Raw genomic sequence first — 15,820 nt, 5'->3', positions numbered from 1 at the left:
CAGCTACCTTGGCAAATTATAAATTCATGTTATCTAATTTCAAGGGAGCTTTCACTACCACTTGGCAAATTTTCTTTCCTTGCTGATTTCATAATTCACTTCCCTGAGCAGCTGTTCAGGTTTTCTATCCTCAGTACGTCCTAATCTCGTTCCCTTCAACCACTCCAGTCTACTCCTCCCCACCACCTTGGCTCAGCTGACTTGATTCCTGCTTCAACAAGGAGGGGGACACCCCCAATACCTACTCCTGCCTGTACCTTCCTGCTGCACCCCCCTCCCCGCCCCCGCCCAATTTCCTAGTTCGGGACTTTTTCTCAATACAACCCCCGCTCCCGCCATCTTTCTTTCATTATCATGTGTTTCTTGCCTGGAATAGACTCACACTTTTTTCCCACAACCCAAAATCACTCTCCCACTGCTGGGGAAAAAATATCAAAGACGAACTGATCATCTAAGACAACTCTGCCTAAAACAGCTACCCAATTTTGTTTGTTTATTTTTAGAAGTGGCAAGTTTGGATCTCTATGTAGACGAGAGGAAACCACTGAGGAAAAGAAATTTCCTATTTCCATATTTATCAACCGCTGAGGATTAAAATGCAATAGGGCTCCATGAATCTATTATGAAATTCAAGGCTCAATTCAAAGATTGAATTGTATAAGAAGCTCAGAGTCTAGTTCAAGCCCTTTGCCTCAGAATGGAGAGAGAGAGAGAGAGAAAATAATAATTCACATTTCAGCACAAAGTGATTCGTGGTTCAGCATCTTGGTATTCATTTGGTTAAACTCTCTTTTAATTGTTCAAAGGCAATCTTTTTTTATATACACCATCCTATAGTCAGTTTATTTGTGCATATGGTCCTATATGTGTTTTCATATAGAGAGAGATGTTTATATTTTGGATCTAACTTTCATATATGAGAGAAAACTTGTACCCATGAGCCTGACTTCATAATTTTTCCATGTCCATCCATTTCCCTAAAAACGACATAATATTATTCTTCCACATGGATGAATAAAATCTCATTTTGTTACAATGAGATTTTTCTTTTTTACTCATCCTATCATAACTCTTATCAGTTCATTCCCACAGCCTCTCTCTGAGGTTCTGTGTCTGTCTCTCTCTGTCTCTCTATCATTCTGTATCCTGTCTCTCTGTATCTTTATCTTTCTGTGTCTCTCTCTGTGTCTCTGTGTCTCTATTTCTGTCTGCCTGTTTCCCTCTCTGTCTCTCTGTCTCTGTCTCTGTCTGTCTGTCTGTCTGTCTGTCTCTCTCTCTCTCTCTCTCTCTCTCTCTCTCTCTCTCTCTCTCTCTCTCTCTCTCTCTCTCTCTCTCTCTCTCTCTCTCTCTCTCTCTCTCTCTCTCTCTCTCTCTCTCTCTCTCTCTCTCTCTCTCTCTCTCTCTCTCCCTAGCTCCTCATCCCTGTAACTATATCTCTTGTTCTCTGTGGACTCTGACATTGCTTCAGCTTGTGCTTTGTGCTATAGTACAGAGAAATCTGCAACTACGCCACACATATCTGCCTGGACAAACCACTCAAGATCTCCCCTTAGGGTGTCTAGCTATGCCCTTGGGCTCAACCTCTCAAAAGAGGCACAGCCCCCTCTGCTATCATATAACTCCCTTTTTTTCTGGAGTCTGGCCATCACTGGTGGATCCATCTAGGATGCAGCAAGGCCAGGCTTCCCTTTCTCAGACACCCACAACCAACATGCTCCTTGCTTTGCCTGTTCTCCTCACCCCCATACACCTGAAGCCTGAGAAGTCAGAAAGCTCATTCTGACTCATCCAGCATTCTCCCTGCCTCCAGTGCTCCTGAGTAGAAGAGTTTTTAAATTCCACCAAGCATCTGCTGTAACATACTTTCCCTAAGGCAATAGATGCTGCACATTCTAGATACCCAAATTACTTGTTAATATTACAAAATACCATCTTTCCACAATGTCTGTTCCCATTTTCTCTAAAACCATCCCTAGGGATATATGCAGATATGATGTTAATCTGAGTTTCCTCAGAGCCAAGACCATAGTGTTCTAAGCCTGCGCTTCTGCAGCTGGACCTAGCAACTCCCTCTTCTCTGCCCACACTTTTTTTCATCAAACACAGTTAAGAAGCTACTCCAGTGGTGGTACTCACCACACCATGGTTGCTCAGGTCAGGATGACCTTTCAAGCTGATGGACATGATGGCCCTGGGGAACCCAGGGAATAGATTTTCCACTGATATTGAACAGACAGACTTGCAATATTCTATTCAGAGAGCCTGGTTGTAATCAGTAGACAACTCCTTCTATAGAAGAAGTGATTTCTTCCTAAGAGATCTTCCTATGTTTTCTCCTAGCCTCATTGTGCATTTATGCCCCTATAATACTTCGTACTGGATCTAAACGAGCACCAAAGCATGATGTTCATCTGCTCACAAATTTCCAAAGGCTCTTCACTCACATACTTGTCAGTGCAAGTCCAGACCTTGCAAGGCTTTATGGAATCCCATCGAATCAAGCTCGCTACCATATTTGTAGCTCTCTTCCTTTTTTGGTTCCTCTGCTATTGGCTCTCTGTCTTCAACCCTGTTAGGGGAACATAACCTTCAGGTTCCCATCTCAAGGTCTTTGTCCTGAGACCAGTTCCTTTCTCTAGAGCACGTTTTCCTCTGATATCCTGCCTGGCTCAGTTCTCTCAGGTTTTTCAAGTAGCCCAAAGAAGACATTCTGAATAAAACTTACACGGAGGACTTCATTGAACACTGCAATCTCGGCACCCCTTCCTCTATTCCAAGATGTCTTCTTCTAACTTGCGATCCTTCCCTTCCCTCCCACTTCCTGCATTATTTATTGTGTAAATATTAAATAATATTAGAGCTATCTTCCATGCATGTAAGTTCAATGGAGGATTTCAAACAATCATTGGTCTTCTTTCTTTTAAATATGAAGAATAATGTCTACTAGGTAGCATTCATAACTTAAATATTTGTAGGATGAATGAGTAATGCACAATTCCATAGAAGCAAACAATAAGCAGCAAAAAAAATAGCACTGGGTCATTTGATATCACAGAGGTTTTTCCCATTGGATCCTCCAAATAGAAGTACAGCTCTTTGCATTTTCTCAGTTCAGCAGGCTCTTCTTATAATTATAAAATAATTTGTAAAAGGATTCTGAAAATGCTCATTTCCCTTTCTTCTTGAAAAGGTCTGAGCTGATGCCAGTGTCCTTCCTGCCTGACATATCTTTCAGAATCTGACTGCAGAAAGCCCAGCCCTTCAAGTAAACCAAAACACTGATGATTTTCTGTAAAGCCCTAGGATTTGTAAATGAGTGTGGTGTTGGTAAGAACACCAGAGTGGTACTAGAAATAAATCCCTTTAGTGAAGATCAATGTGCACAGTTTTCTGTATACACATTTTTGTTTGTTATTTAGGGTCAGTCCTGGAGCTTGAACTCAGGGCCTGGGCACTGTCCCTGAGCTTTTTTGCCCAAGGTTAGTGCTCTGCCACTTAAACCATAGATCCACACCCAGGTTTTTGGTGATTAATTGAAAATAAGAGTTTCATAGACTTGCCTGCCCAGGCTGGCTTTGAACCATGATCCTCAGATCTCAGCCTCTTGAGTACCTCGGATTATAGGTGTGAGTGACTGGCACCTGGCTTGTATACACATTTTGCAAATAAACATGTAACCTGGCAATGAAAAATAATAAATATGGTTGTAGAAGTTGCTCTAATACCATATTTGGGCAATATTGAGCTTCTGCAACTCACATGAAAACATCTTGAAGAAGATACCAAACTGTTGAGTTTTTAGTTCACAAGACCTACTGAGACTGGAGTTGCCCTCAGAACCAAGAAAATATCTGCTAAATAGTACTTGTTAAAACAATGAATAGTCAAAACCACACTCTACAGCAATGTTCTGTGTTGCCTGAAGTTAATTCACTAAGGCAATGTATTAGATGCTTTCATATGTCTTGAAATGATAAGTAATTATCATAAGTAGTGAGAGATATGTTAACCCCGTGAAAACATAGGAAGACTTAGACAAACTGTTATAATTTAAGATACATCACTGTGTTATCACTGATTTTTAGGAAATAAGATCCACAAAAATGTATATATTTTTCTGAAGTACCAGATCATACAACCCTAAATGAAAAAGTCGTATTTCCCTAGAAGTGGATCAATATTTTCAATCTTTTGGTACCATTGCTACAAATGCTAAGGGTGACATTGTCCAAAAAGAAATGTACTCATTACCTGACCTATGAAACTGTAACCCCTTTTACATCACCTTTATAATAACAATAAAAAACAAAAATAAAAAATGCTCTCTAAAAGAATGAAGCTCTCCCAAGAAACATGAATGAGAGCTATAGCATGTTACCATTGAATCTGCATGGATAGTGCAGTGAGCAGATGTTGGTTGAGTTGATGCCTTTCATGTTTGTGTCACTTAATAATGTCTGACTTTTATCAGGGTGTACAGAAATCACCACACTACCATCAGATCTTCTAGAGGTCCCAAGACATTCTTAATTTCCAGAACGCAACAAGATCCTGGTAAACATCCGTATGTAAAATGTCTAGCTTTACTTCTGTGGTGAGTTGAGTGATTTGTGGACTGAAAGCTGGTTGAAAGTGGTTTGTAAGTAAAGACATCAGAGCAGCTAAAATAATATTTCTAAAGCCCATTTTCCATTTGTTTCTGAAACCAATGTACTCAATGAGAGAGATTATTTGAGCTTACGTTTAATCCCTAACAATTTCACTGTACTGCATACTAGTTTCCGGGTCCAAATGGACATAGTGCTTCTTTGTGGTGGAATTGATGATCGTGAAATGAGAGAGGTCATGACTCCAGGGCTACCCAGCTGCCTTGGCATGATCATCGAAATGATGCTTGTGCTAGTTTCAAATTTTATAAAGTGACTGCATCTACTCTGAGAGAGACACTCCGTGCTCACAGTTACTTTTCTATTCTAAGGAAAGAAGTCAATGTTCTTATTCATACTAATGGAGGATTCAGTTCTCTAAGTGATGATAACCTATTTGCTCACCAGAAAGGTCCACTAGAGCAATAGTTATATACATTATCATTAAGCCAACAAGGTACCATATTGTGATGAACCTTCCAAAGATTAAGGCATAAAAACCTTATACACCAATTCCAAAGAATTAAAAAGTATATATGTATGTATGTATGGATGGATGGATGTATAATTTGATTGTTGGTTTGCTTTGAAAGAGGGTCTCACTACATAGCATACGTTGTCCTAAAATTTACTATGTACACAAGCTTGCCTCAAATTCTCTGATTCTCCTACCTCTATGACCAAAATATTGGAATTACAGATGTGTATAATCACACTCGGCCAGATACAGAACTTTGTAGGTCTTAATCATACAATCATATGAAATAAAATGATCCAGGGATGGTATAGTGGCTCACGCCTATATTTCTATCTTCTTGGGAAGTAGAGATTGAGAAGTTCATGGTTTGAAGTCAGTCCAGGCAAAAAGTTCATGAGACCTCACCTCAGTCAATATGCTTGAATTCCAGCTATTAAGAGTCACATGTTAGGAAGATTAGGGTCCAAGACTAGACTAGCGGGGGGGGGGGGGGGGCGGGGGGGATCAGTAGACCTTGAAAAACAACTAAAGCAAAATAAAATGGGTTCTAAGAGGATATCTAAGTGGCTGAGTACCTGTCTAGTAAAAGTGAGGCCCTGAAGTCAAACCCCAGTACTGCCAAAGAAGAAGAAGGAGAAGGAGAAGGAGAAGGAGAAGGAGAAGGAGAAGGAAAAGATGACGACTGATAGGACAAAATATTTCTGATAGAGATAAAATTATTTTATTTTACATATTGTCTAGCTTCAGAAGTACTTTCAAAACTGAATTTGCAGACCAAGACAAATTGGAAAGAGAAGTAACAATTATCTTGGCTCAGAATTTCTTGAAAAATTCAAAGCGTAAGAACAAATATCAGCAAAAGAATGAATTCAAAATAAATTCCTTTTTGTAGGTTATATTTTTATTATCCTGAAGTTGTTATACAAAGAAGTTTAAGAGCCAGCTGCCTGTGGCTCATGCCTGTAATCCTAGCTACTCAGGAGGCTGAGATCTGAAGACTGCGGTTCAAAGCCAGCCGGGGCAAGAGAGTCCGGAGGTGGTACTGTGATTCAAGTGGTAGAGTGCTGAGAGCTGAGGAGCTCAGGGACAGTGCCCAGGCCCAGAGTTTTAACCCCACAACCAACAACAACAACAAAAAAGAAACAACACAAAACAAATAAAAAACAAAGAAGTTTAAAAGTACAAGGAGTCTTGATCGGGGTTACCCGTTCATCATTGTTACCCACCCCTTCCCATCTAACACCTACCTTCAGTTTTCTTAATTTGATAGGATCTGTATTAACTTTTATGACTGCATTTCCCTCCCTTTCCTCTCTTCATTTGTCTGCCCCCTCCCCTTGACCTGCCCACACACTTAGTTTCCTAGTACCTACTTTTTGGTCTGTGAGTTCATTTTTCCAAAGAATTACACCATTTTAATTCTCCCTTGCAAATATCATACTTTGGCTAATATATTTGTATACACTTCTATACAACCCTGTATATGTTCACCTGTGCAGTTATAAGTTAGTTCTAGCTTTCACATGGGAAATATATTGTCTCTTTGAGCCTGACTTTCTTCACTTAACATAATTTCTTTTTCTTTTCAAATTATGTGATGTTATTCTTTCTAATGGATGAGTAAAATTCCATTATACGTGTATATATTTGTGCAAGTGCTTCTACTGTTATCCTGATTTGTAATCCTTTGGATAAATGCCCCAAAGTGGTATTGCTGGATCATATGGGTTGTTTGTTGAGGTATCTCCAAATTGCTTTCCAGAGTGGTTGAACAAATTTACATTCCTACAAACTGTGTATTAGGGCTCCTTTTTGCTCACACTCATACCAGCATCTGTTATTGTTTGCATTACTGATGATGTCCATTCTAACTGGGCTGAGATATTACTTCAATTTACATTTCCTTTTGGCCAGAGACATTGGAGACCCAATTCATCTTAAAATGGGAAGACTTCCAAGTTCCATCTTATTATGTGTAACTGTCCATTTTAACTCAGCCCAAAGCAATATGGACAAAGTCCCCATACAGTCTGTTTTACTTGATGGTGACAATGATGCAAGCATGTTCAGACATCACCTCTATGGGAACTTTCCAGGAGACGCACAGCCCTCCTAGGAGAACACAGGCTGTGTGAGTCTGAAATATGAATGCAACCCTTTCTGCTATGAAGCTTTGGAACTACAGCATGTCACTAAAACCCCTTGGCATCCTACCCAAGAGGCCAACTCTCAAACAGCCTTTCTTTCTTACAGGTGTTGAAAGGCCCTACTCCCCAAATGGTAAACAGCCATGATTCATTAGCAAGACGGCATAAATAAAACAGAACAGTGTGAATGGATTATTCTGCTTTGGGGAGCTGTGGGAATGAATCATCATTTCTCTGCAACACCCCTCCCTTCTTCTACTTTCGGGTAGCTCCCCTTCTTGAAGGAACACATTATGAGAAAGATGTTACAAACCAGAAGTTGGAAACGATGGATGTCTTTTAGCCTTGACTCAGAAACTTGGCTTAGGAATTGCAACTAGCCATACCGGTATTTCAGAATTGACTGAGACATTTTTAGTAACTTTGACAAATCTGTTACTTTGCAGTAATTTTAGGGAAAAATATTTTTTAAACTAAAATAAAAAACTCACAAAAATTACTTGACTCTGGGAAGACCAGAAGCAAACCAAAGAAAGAAAGGATAAATGGGACTGCATCAAACTAAGACATGTCTGCATGGCAAAGGACACAGTTTACACGCTAAAAAGATAGTTTATAGATAAAAAAGAGCCTTACCAGATGTATATCTGACAATGGCCTACTAGCCAGAATGTTCAAAAAGCTCAAGGAACTAAAACCTCAATGAATCAACAACTCAATAAATAAATAGTCAGATGAGCAAAATAGCGACTTCTGAGAAGAAGTAAAAATGGCCAATGGACATGTGAATACATGCTCAACATCTCTGGCCATAAAAGAAAAGTAATACTGATATTACATCTCACCCCAGTTAGAATGACCATCAGCAAGAATACCTTACTCATGTAACTGTAACCCCTCTGTACAGTATTTTAACAATAAAAACCATATAAAAATACAAATAAAAGATATGGAACCAACTCAGATGCCCCTCAGTAGATGAATGGATGAAAAATATGTGGTATAAAAGAAACATAGGTCCCATGGTTTCACTTATTTGCAATATCTAGTATATGTATGAGTCAAGCGGAAAAAGTCAGATAATGTGATGTCAGGAAAATGAATCCTTAGATAGGTATTTTAATGTTTTTTTTCTTTCATGCATGTGTTTCTAATGCATTTATAAGTTTATTTCTTTGTTGCTTTGTATGTCCCTCCCCCACAGTATAACCCCTGCTTTCAATATATTTGATGTCAGTACAACTTATGGAGGAGATGGGGGAAAACAAGTCATTTAAGGATTCAGGTGGACCTGTTGCAACAATGAGAAGTACAAATTGTCATGTCAAAAAGGAGCTTTACAATGTCAGTGGGGGGGAGCGGGGGGGGGATTGGGGGGGGAAGGGGGGAGGCTGGGAAGGGAGGTGAAGGGTAAACAAAGGAGGAGGCTGCAATGCTTGGTAAGAAATGTATGCATTATCCTGCCCATGTAATTGTAACCCCTCTGTACAGTATGTTCTCAAATAAAATAATATTAAATTAAAAAAACAAAAACACAAACAAAGGAGGAGGCTGCAATGCTTGGTAAGAAATGTATGCATTATCTTGCCCATGTAATTGTAACCCCTCTGTACAGTATGCTCACAAATAAAATAAAATTTTAAAAAAGAAAAATATGTGGTATATATATACACAATGAAGTTCTGTGCTACCAGCAGAAACAATGGCATTGCCCATTCATAAGGAAATGAAAAGATCTGGAAAAAATTATATTAAGTGAAGCAAGTCAGGCCTAAAGAAATATAGATTTCACAGTTTCCCTCATTTGTAATAAGTAGAATATGTCTATGATATTCTTAGCAGAGGATCTCAATAGCCCAATCGCTAAGTGCATAGGATCATATATAATGAAGCATATCAACATGAACTCCAAGAACTGGAAACTAGAGGTCCATATTATGTCCTGTAGGCAGTTATTTCTAATTTTTCTGTTTTAGTTTTCTGTATCTTTTGTCTTATATATTTGATCCATGGAAAAGAAAGAGAATCACAGAAACAGCAAGACAAAGGATGAACTAAAGCAACAATGTTACTCACAAGACACTGTTGGAAATAAACTTTACAACTTTGGGGGAAAGTGGGGAGTGGTAAGTCAGAGAAAATGAGGGAGAGGGTAGTAACAGTGTTGAAAAAGTAATGTACTCATTACCTACTTATGTAACTGTAACCCCCTGTTCATCACCTTTACAATAATTTTTAAAGAAAACAAACGATAACAGATGCTGGTATTATTGTGGGGGAAAAGGAACCCTAATACACTGTTGGTAGGAACATAGACTTGTTCAACCACACTAGAAAGCAGTATGGTGGTTCCTCAAAAAAATGAAACATAGAACTACACTATGATCCAGCAATATGACTCTGGGGCATTTATCAAAAAGGTACAAACTAGAATACACTAAAAATACCTGCACAACAATGTTCATGGTGCCACTATTCCCCACAGTCAAGGGATGAAAACACCTCAGATGCCCCTCAATAGACAAATGGATCAAGAAAATGTGCTATCTATCCATATATCTATGTATGTATGTATTTATGTGTCTATCTATTGACATATATGTTTATATCACATTTCTTTACATATATAATATACAATTGAACTTTATGGATCTATTACAAAAAATAAGATCACATCATTTGCAGAGCAATAGATGTTCCTGAAAACAACCATGTTAAGTGAATAAGTCAGGCCCAGTAGACCAAGGACGAATTCTGTCTATCGAATATAGGAGCTAGTGTTTATAACTCAACACTTCAAGGTTGTATGCAAGTGTACAAAAATGTATTAATAAGCTGGGCACCAGTGGTTCATGCCTGTAATCCTAGCTACACAGGAGGCTGAGATCTGAGGATCGCAGTTCAAAGCCAGCCCGGGCAGGAACATCCGCAAGACTCTTATCTCCAATAAACCACTAGAAAACCAGAAGTGGCGCTGTGGCTTAAGCGGTAGAGCACTCACCTTGAGCTGAAGAATGCAGGGACAGTGCCCAGGCCCAGAGTTCAAGCCCCACAACCGACCAAAAAAAAATGTATTAATAACGATATGGTCTTTTCAGAGGGGAATTCAAATGATACAGTTCCTTAAGAAAAACCTAACTTGTAGTCCAAAACATGAATATCAGGAAACTATTACTGGAAAGATGTGGGGAAGAAGTCAAGAAAAAGAATAATGAATAAAAAATGAAATTCTAACATATTTATAAGATGATTTCTTTGTTGCTTTGTATGTCCCTCCCCCATGTATAATTCCTGTTTTCACTGTATTTGATGTTGGTTTAATTTGGGGAGGGGAAGGGGAAAAACAAATCTTTTAAATAGGGATACAGGTGGACCCATTGCAACAATGAGATGTACAAGCCGTCATGTCGAAAAACTTTACAACTTCACAACTTTGGTGCAGGGGTAGGGGGGAGTGGGGGGGGGAGAATGGAAGGGATGGGAAGGGAAAACGAAGGAAGAGGCAACAATGCTTGATAAGAAATGTACTCATTACCTTGCTCATGTAATTGTATCCCCTCTGTACAGTATTTTCACAATAAAGGAAATTAAAATACAGGCAGATTCGATATTTTGCTTTCTTGTTTACTTAGTATTGGTTAATCTTTACTTTTTTATTGCAAAGGTGATGTACAGAGGGGTTACAGTTACATAAGTAAGGTAGTGAGTACATTTTTTTTTCGAACAGTGTTACCTGCTCCCTTGGTTTCTTCTGCTTTCCCTTCCCCCCAATTCTCCTCCTTCCCCCAGGTTGTACATTTCATTTCCAACACAGAATCTAGTGAGTATTACTATTGCATTGGTTCACTCTTTGTCCCAAGTTTCTGTGATTCCCTTCCCTTCCCCAAATCAGATAAATGTATACAAAAGGCAAAGGGTACCAAAAATAAAAAACAGTGACAATAGGGAATATACCAAAGGAAAAAAAATGAACGAAAAAAGAAATAACATCATAGAGTACACTAAAAAAGATCCTTGGAGTTCATTTCGATTAGCATCATTTTAGATGGTCATATGAACATAGCTAGTGAGCTATGGTGATCTGCTGCCAGGACTATCCTAAGCAGATACTATTACACAGATTAAGTATCTTTAACCTATAATAAAACAATTATACTTGCTATAGGGTAGTTTCCCATATTTAATTGAATGTATAACATTGTGATAATTTATGCATATATAATTTTATACTTATATATATATACACATATGCACACATATATTCACATGCCTAACCTGTTGGACAATTCTATTTTACAACATAAACAGGAACTCTCGCTCTTAGTCGTATTAGAGTATCCATTAAGTGTAAAACATAGCTAGGAATTTTTCTACTCAAATTCTTCTTAACAAAAATCAAAGAGCTCAAGCATGGCATTGATGGTTCATACCTATAATCCAAGCTGCTCAGGAGGCTGAGATCTGAGGATCATGGTTTGAGGCCAACTTGGGCAGAAAAGTCCCATGAGACTCTTATCTCCAATTAACCACTCAAAACCTGGAAATGGTGCGATGGCTCAAGTGGTAGAGGGCTAGCCTTGAGCACAAAGAGGCTCAGGGACAGCACACAGGCCCCTAGTTCAAGCCATACAACCAACAACAACAACAACAAAATTCAAAGATAATTTTTTGTTATTTTTTCTAAGTTCTTATTCCTCCTTTATAACTTCTTGATTCTAACCTTTCCACGCTCAGTATTCTTTCACCAAATCTTCCTTGCAAATGCAAATGATACACACACACAAACACACATAAACCAAGAACCTTAAAGGCTACCACTGTTTTTAATGTAGGCCATAAACATTTCATGTGGTACTTCTAAGGAATAAACAATTCCTACCTTGTGCCCAAGTGCCCTGATCTACAAACCTCCAAGAGCCGGTGGTAATGGCACTTCAATGTAGGTGGTGGTGTTTATTAAGATATCACATGGAAAACAGATGGCCACCAGCTGATCTCCAGCAACTACTCAGCATGACCTTGTCATTACCAACAACACGGTTTCATTCATCTTACTTTGTGCACCAACTGGGGAACATCTTGTTTCTGGGACACCCATTTATTCAGTGAATTTCCCAGAGGTTTCCAGAAGAAAATAACAATCAAATTCAATCAATAATATATGCTTGAAAAAAAATGTGAGATTTAGAGATTCCTGTGTTACAAAAACTTGGTAATTGTCTTATCTTTACTATTTAGTTGGACAGAAACCAATTGTGTATATCAAAAAGTTGATTAGAAATGTTCCTCAGAATTAGAGAGGAATGGTTGCATATCCTCTATTTGGAGATGATTTAATCTCATTTATTGCTTATGCTTGATCAGAGAAAACTTATTAAGTGATATTTTAGCAACCGTAAATATTTACTAGGTAACTGAATGGTATGGTGATATTTCATCAAAAATTTTTAGAAACTGTGCTTTCAATTAGGAAAAGTCAAAGAATTGCTAGCAACCAAAAGGCTTCTCCTTCTTTCCTTGTGAGCCCTCTATTTGTGTAATATAGTTTAATTATCTTTAAGTAGTTGTACAAAGGACTTGTAATTCAACATGTCACTTTCTGAGTACAATGGATTTTGATCAGTATCATCCCTTTCATCTTTCTCCTTCATCCCTCCCAATTTCACCAATCCCCTTTATTTTCCTAGTGTGATAATATATACACTGAATATTACAACAACATTCCCCCTCCAATTCACTCTTCATCTGTTTACCCTCTACTCCTCAACCTCTCCCCATCATACTCAAGTCTAGCTTCATGATATTCATTTTTTAGAGTGTGAGTCATTCTAAGGAATCACAGCATATAACATACTTCAGGTAATATATTTATGGACATATGCATATGGCCCTATATCTGTCTACTTATACATTCATAAATTAGATCTAACTTCTATACATGAGAGGAAAAAATGCTCTTTGCCTCTCTAGGCCTGACTTACTTTAGTTAACATGATTGTTTCTAGGTCTCTCTATTTCTTTGCAAATAATGTAATATCATTCTTCCTAATGGATGAATATGATGCAGTAATACCACTCTTGAACATAAATCCAAAACATTATAGTTGAGATACAATAAAGCTACTTACATAATTATGTTCATTACTGTTCCATTCACCATTAGCCAAGGTATAGAAACAACCTGTATATTCTTCAAAATGGAAAAACAGATCGAGAAAATGTGGTATAAATACACAGTGGAGTTGTACTCCTTCATTAGAGGCCTTTTGAAATAATGTTTTAGGGAATAACTTTTCAAATATTTTATATGTGCTTACGTGTGCATTTATGCATGCATGTGTATGCATGTGTGTGATATGTGTGGCTGTCTGTCTGTGTATGTAACCAACTTTAAGGCTACTACTGGAAAGATAACCTGGTTCTCTGGCATTGCCTGCCAGGACCTAGTTCTGTTGTGAAATACTGACCAACACTGTTGACAGATGAAGGCCATTTGACCTTAATTGGCTTTTCCCTGTCGTCTCTTCAATCTTCATCTCAGTAGGTTTAAGTTTATTCTAAGTGTTGATGGGGTTCAGGTGCTGTGGTAACTCAGCCTTTCTCCAGCACTCAGGACGTCCATGCTCAGGTCCTTTGGCTCAGCTGCCAGCATTCTGGGAGAAAACACAGGCAAGCTTTAAGGAGTGATGAATACAGTGCCTTTTTCCTGTACAAACCACTTACAGGTATGAAGAAAAGCCAAGTTCACGGATTCTTTTTCTGCCTTTATTAATCCTTACACATTCATCCAGTGCTTCACTTGGTCCCCCTCTGTCTCACCTGGCACGTGCTCTTTTCATCTTGTAAAGGGTGGCTGAGTACTGAATCTTGGTCTGTGTGTTCTGGCTGCCACAAATTAGCCCTGAAGGACACAGGACAGTCCAGCCTTTTTCCTTCTAACCTAAAGATCTTCTAACCTAAAGATCCTCTTATTTTCTTAGAATTATGCTTCAAAAGAAATCTGCTGCATCTTGAAACGTTGAGAGCACATTTGGCTATTCATAGGGACAGGAATTGTATCCTAAAGAATGAGTCTTAAGCACACCGTGGGAACTGGGCCCTGTCCCAGCCACTCACTGAGCAGCTGCTCTCGAAGCCAGCATGGAGGCAACGAGCCTTAGGTTACACTGAAGTCTCAAGCCACAATCTGTCCACATCAGCAATTTGGATGCCAGCAGTGCAGACAAGTGACTCTTCATGGGTAGTTTATCCCTGAAATCTCCCAGAGACAGATGGCAGGGAGGTTTGCCTTTCTGCAGAAGAATGTTCTGGTACTCCATTTATCTGGTATGCAGAATCGCCAGATACTATCTTCTGAAAAGGACCAGAAAGTTGTTCTAGTCCAATTCAACTATTTTAGAGTAAGATTTCTTTTTATTGTTCAAGTAACAGATTTATACTGTAGCAAGATTAGAACTGTTAGCAAACCAAAGGAAGAAACATAAGGTTTCCTTAAGTTTCATCTCTTTCAGGTATTTCTTTTTAACTTTTCAGAGATATCCTTGCAACAATTTTATGGGTGCTTGTATCTGTGTCTCTGTGTGTGTGTATGAATGCATGTGTGCATGTGTTATATACAGTTGACTCTCCAAATCCATAGATTCAACCAACTATAGGTAGGCAATATTTGGGGAAAAGACTGAACCTTGTATTTCTTGACATTCTTCTCTGAAAAACATAGCACAACCATTTACCCTTTGGATTGTGTCAGGGGTAATCACTAGTGTATATATTGGTTAAAGTATTTGAGAGGAAGTTATTGTTTATATGCAAATTCCATAACCCTTACACAGAGGACTTGATTTCCATTGATATTAGTATAATCAATCTTTGGAGTTCCTGAGAAATTACTACTGTACATAAAATAGTTTCTTTTTCAAAAAATTGAATTATTTTCTATGTAGGTATATGTATGTATATATGTTGTTATATATACACACATAAATAAAATAAATATACACATGTATATATCTATATCTATCTCTCTGTCTCTTTCTTTCTCTCTCTCTCTCTCTCTATATATATAAATACATTTAACTATGCCACTACTAACTATGCCACTACTGTGTGACAGGTTGCTTAATTGTTTTAATTTCTTTAACTACAAAATGAGCATTAAATGAATTCTTGCCTGATACATAAGGTTGTGGGAAGGATTAAATGAGTTGAGGTATTCTGGGTGCTTCAATTAGGACATTACAACTTCTTAAAGCTGTCAATTACTATTTGTCACAGGAGCTATCGTGAATTAATCCCTTTGCCATGTGGGTGTGAAACTTGAAGCCCACAGAAGACACTGCCGCAACAACCTGAACACAACAGTGTGATTCCGAGACCCTGTCCTGCCAGAGGACAGCCGGGGGCCAAGAACGAACATGTATATGCTTCTAGGCACAGGCAGCTCTTGCTGAGAACTGTGCATCCATTAATGTGAGCACTCCTGATAACCTAACACAGACAAGTAATGATATAATAAATCTATGAAGAAACTCAGAATACACGATGTCTTA

General features: G+C 38.4%; 1 long non-coding RNA gene across 1 annotated transcript in view; it reads right to left on the bottom strand.

Annotated features, from left to right (window-relative positions):
* LOC138826941 (uncharacterized) overlaps positions 1–13,909 on the bottom strand; it is a 46,524-nt gene extending 32,615 nt beyond the window's left edge. The window contains exon 1 of the long non-coding RNA XR_011371909.1: positions 13,739–13,909. This is a non-coding gene — a long non-coding RNA (uncharacterized lncRNA). The remainder of the gene's footprint in view (positions 1–13,738) is intronic.
* Positions 13,910–15,820: the final 1,911 nt, after the last annotated feature.

This window comes from Dipodomys merriami, unplaced genomic scaffold (assembly GCF_024711535.1).
Source record: "Dipodomys merriami isolate MVZ:Mamm:240054 unplaced genomic scaffold, mDipMer1.0.p SCAF_15, whole genome shotgun sequence".
In the NCBI taxonomy this organism is placed as follows: domain Eukaryota; kingdom Metazoa; phylum Chordata; class Mammalia; order Rodentia; family Heteromyidae; genus Dipodomys; species Dipodomys merriami.
Note: the sequence above shows the minus strand (reverse complement) of the source record. Positions and strands in the feature narration are given on the sequence as shown.